The sequence below is a fragment of the Camellia sinensis genome, chromosome 7 (assembly GCF_055761805.1).
Source record: "Camellia sinensis isolate YWXY chromosome 7, ASM5576180v1, whole genome shotgun sequence".
Taxonomy (NCBI): Eukaryota; Viridiplantae; Streptophyta; class Magnoliopsida; order Ericales; family Theaceae; genus Camellia; species Camellia sinensis.
In genome coordinates, this window is record NC_138967.1 from 9,359,176 (window position 1) to 9,363,921 (window position 4,746).

General features: G+C 38.8%; 1 long non-coding RNA gene across 1 annotated transcript; it reads right to left on the reverse strand.

Annotated features, from left to right (window-relative positions):
• Positions 1-3,199: 3,199 nt before the first annotated feature.
• On the reverse strand, positions 3,200-3,946 carry LOC145794590 (uncharacterized). Its single transcript, XR_014334505.1, has 2 exons — positions 3,520-3,946; positions 3,200-3,368 (listed from the first exon to the last, which is right to left on the reverse strand). It is a non-coding gene; the product is annotated as an uncharacterized LOC145794590 (long non-coding RNA).
• Positions 3,947-4,746: the final 800 nt, after the last annotated feature.

Genomic DNA, 4,746 nt, shown 5'->3' on the forward strand with positions numbered 1-4,746 from the left:
TTCTACATGTCCACATACCATTAGTACCTTCTCATATACAGTAGCTCCAACAGCCACAGTATTTCCCTGAGCCTGTACTGGTTGCCAAATCATCTATCCGTCGATGAATGGTCTTCTCTTTTGATTGAACCAGATCCTCCGATCACCTCAACAACCAGGAAAGTTCCCAGGAAAGACTGGTGGGGTCACAACCGGTCCCACTTAAGAACCAGTCTCCTTAGACAGTGTCTTTTTGACAGAACTTTCCTAGACCTTTGATCTTGAGATAATCATGTCTGCAATCCTCTGATCGCCCCTGACCAATCCTGATCTCCCTCGATCTGCCATTTGATCAAGCCTGATCTCCTCTGGTCTTCAATGATCTATCTCAATCTGTATCTGGTTGTCCAATCGGGTCAGAATCTGCCCATTCTAACCTCTTCAGTGAATCCGCAGCGTTCCACAATATCCGGCAACCTTCCTTCGAGTATTGAAGATGACAAACTTCCATGTTTTGACAATCTTTCAAAACCGTTCAGAATTTCACTATTCTGACCTCGCGGTTGCGTCCGGAGCGGTCCGTTTAGCTAGGACCAACCTTCGCTGCATTTCCGGGGACCTCACTGAAAACTATCCCCGAAAGCTAGGCCACACCACAATTTTCTGAAAATGTTGGGCCAAATTGCAATTTTCAGAAGTTCAGGGAATATTCCGTGTTCCAACAGAATATTCTGTCCACTGTACCTAACGCCGTCTGCCACTTTAATCTGCCTTCTTTTTACAGAAACTTCATCTACAAAATCTGACCGTACGGATGTGTCCGGAATACTCCAAATAGTTGAAAACCACTATTGGATCGCCAAAAACGGACTCCAAATGGCTTCGATCTAGCCAAAACATTTTGTACGCCTCAGATCTGCGGCTGTACGTTCGCCGCGAAACACAGGATTCTTCCTCCTGCGGATGACGTGGCAGCTGACGTGGATGCTGACGTGGCACGCGCGTGCCATACACGCGCGTCCCCCCCACTCGTCTTCTTCCTTCATCCGCGCGTGGGGGCGCGTGCCTGCGACTGGGCCGACGCGCCGGCTGCCTTCACGGCGCGTGGCGGCGCGTGCCGAGACTGGGCCTCACGCGCCTTCTTCAGGTGGCGCGTGAGGGCGCGTGCCGCCTCCTCTGGGTGTCTGCTTTATGTGGTTGGACTCCTCTTCTCGAGCCCTTGCTCCTGGTATGCTCGAAACCTGATTTCGAGCAACTTGATTTCTGGGCAGTTTCGGACAACACGCTGTTTTTGTTCCGAAACGCCACCGACGAGGCTCTGATACCACTTGTTGGGATCTGGGATCCCGCCCAAGACCTTATAGAAATCAAAACAAGCAGAAAAACACACCCACACACAAGGAGACACAATATTTTACGTGGTTCGGCCCAATGCCTACGTCCACGGGAGAGTAACCGGTTATCACTATACCAATGAGGAGATTACAGAAAGATTACAATAGAGGAGGAGCTCACACTCTCCTCACTCAGCCACTCACTCATTTTGTCATTTTTTAAGACAAAAAAATGTAAATTTTTTTCTATTTTCTTTCTTTTTCTCTACTTCTTAACTATATTTTCTTTTTTTGCTATATTTTTTGAATTGACCTGATCACCCTTTTCCGTCACTTCCCTGCCTATTCCCTAACCACCCATGGCCACTGCCCACCCATTCTCACCACTTCACGACTTCCCTTTAGGGGTGGCAAGCAAGGGTGCAGGTGGTGATGGAAGGTGGGGGAGTCGATGGAAAATGGATGGGGTTGAAGGAAAAAAGATGGGCAGTAGCCATGAGTGATAGGAAAGGGTGAGAAAATGGCAAAGAAGGAGGGATGAGTTTAAAAGAAAGTACAGAGGAAAATTACATGGAAAAATAGAGAAGGACAAGAAGGGGAAAAAATACATTTAAAAAAAAAAAATCTCCTGTGCATATTCGTTGCTGAATTTAACACCAGATTAATAGAAAAATCACATTGCAATTTAACTAAAATTGCAAGAGGTTCACGGTTACAATTAAGAAATAAGAAATCAAAGTGAGATTTAATATAAAGTGTAAGAGTATAAAGTATAATTTACCGACATACACCTATTGCGTTACCGTATACATTTTTAATACTGTTATGTTGTTTAATTCTACATTCTGACAAAAATAATCAATGAATGAGTATACTATTATATTATACAAATACTAGAAATCTTTAAAACACTCTATTTGGCATAAACTAAATAAGTGCACTTATTTGGATCACATTATCTTTCTACTTTTTTACATATTTTTTTTATAAAAAGTCAAAAAATATACTTATTTATATCACCTCAAACAATCTCTTAATTGTGACAAGGACTAATTTTAAGTGATTGATTTTTAAACAAATTAATAATTGACATGGAGTTATTCTCATAATTGTAAGTAAATTTCACTACAAGAATTAACACTTTTGGCAACAAAAAAATTGGTCGCTAAAAGTCTATTTTTGGTCGGCAAAAGTTATCCGCGACCAAATTTTTTGGTCGCTACTTTGGTCGCCAATTGAGGGTCGGCAAAAGTAATTCGCGACCAAAATTATGGTTGGTCGGCAAAAGTTGGATTTTGCCGACTAAATATTTGGTCGCGAAATATTTAATTACCGCGACTAATTTATTTTGTCGCCAAAACACTTCGGTCGCGAAAAGTAATATTTTCCCGACCAAATTTCTTAGTCGCCAATTGTCACATTTGGCGACCAAACTTTTGGTCGCCAATTTTTACATTTCGCGACCAAATTTTTTGGTCGCCAATTGTCACATTTCACGACCAAAAAAATTGGTCGCCATTTGTGTCTTTTCGCGACCAAAACTTTTGGTCGGCAAAAGTGAGATTTCACGACCAAGAGCTGTTTTGGTCGGCAATACATGTATTTTTTGCGACCAAAACTCTTGGTCGGCAATTGTCATTTTTTGCGAAAAAAAATAATTTTGGATGTCGCGACTAATAAATTGGTCGTCAAAGCAGGAAAACAATACACCTGTAATGATGTTATAATTCAATCAATTCATAATAAACTTGTAATTTTAAAGTATCATTCAAATTAACTGAATTATTAACATTTGACACAATACATAATTCATTAACATTCGACACAATACAACTATTCTAAGTTTTCAATTCATATTCAACACAATACATTAAGTTGCCTTGATAGCCAATCAAAAGGATCCACTAAGTTTTAATTCATTAACTATTCAACACAATACATAATTCATATTCTAAGTTTTAATCCACTAAGTTGCCTTGATAGCCAATCAAAAAGATCCTTGCGCCCTTTCGTGCCAAGCTTCGCATCCATCAAAGCAGTAGTGATGTAAGGCACCTAATAAAGAAACAGAATTGGAAAATTTATCAGAGAAGCATGATAGTGGCAGCAACATTGGATTGCAAACCCGTATCTTTGCAAAAATCAATTAAATCCTATAAACATGTACATCGTATTAAGACAACTAGCTGGCATAATAAAGCTGTACCTGTTGTTGTACCTGCAAATTTCAATACACGATGATTAATAAGCTAACAGCCATAACAACCCTGCCAGTAAGATAAGCAAAAAAGTTAAATACCTGTGTCATTGTCAAATCCTACTCCAACACAAATAAAATTCAATGATTGCTAATTGGAGGTTGAGCAGTTCTATCAGACACTAATTACTTCTCTAGGTAGCATATCTTACAAATGATGAGTTATTGAAGACCTAACATGAACTTATTCGGGCATAGTTAACTATCAAAGCTCCATTCCCTTTAAATGACCTAAAATTTGCAATTCACCTGAAGTGGGCCCTTCAGCACAATAAATATTTTCTTACTTTCCAATTTCCCAATAGGCAATAACATAGCACATAAATTCGAGGAATGGCACAAGTGACGTTCCATACAGTGGTAAACCCAACATCATAAACTTTGACACTCTTTCATTCTTCCCTTCATGATCACCAAAACTCATGGTACATGTTCAAGAGAAATCAGAAAAACTAAGTATAAACATTGGACATGGAGAGAGAATAACCTTCCAGCCGTTCTTTCCATACAGCACTCTTCAATTGTGAAACACTATCAGCATTTACTCCTACTGACAGTGATGAATTGCATTACTCATATATATATAGTGTTGTGGGTTATCATGAAAAATTAGATTTTATTATTTTGTCCAAAAAGATAACTTACTTGAAGAACAATCATGAAAGAAAAATACAAAAAAGGATAGAACTCAATTCCCCTAAAGCTACTGACATAAAGAAATGACATGAGACATTCTAAACATCACTAGAGGTCCCACATTTTAGTAACACATTTTTGGTAACAGATTCTAAACATTCTAAACAGATTTTTGTAACATATAAAATTTCACCATTGTCCATTGCATATAGATAAAACCAAAAGAAAAGACTAAACAAGAAGTTAAATGTTTTAAACCTGATCAGTCATGATCATCAAATGACCATATCTCAAAGTCTTCACACTGTCATACTGTTTTCCATGTTGAAGTCCAAGAATCTGCTTGATGCTTGTGATTTCAGCGTTCTCCATGATCTGTTTATGGCTTGCTTTCCTCACATTAAGCAATGTACCTCTCAACGGGAACACACCATAATAATTTCGATAATAAGACAAACAAAATTTAAATGAAATATTACCACAGTCAAAGACAAAAGCTAAGAAAATAGAAGAATATATTATTATGGAGGAAGAAGAAGC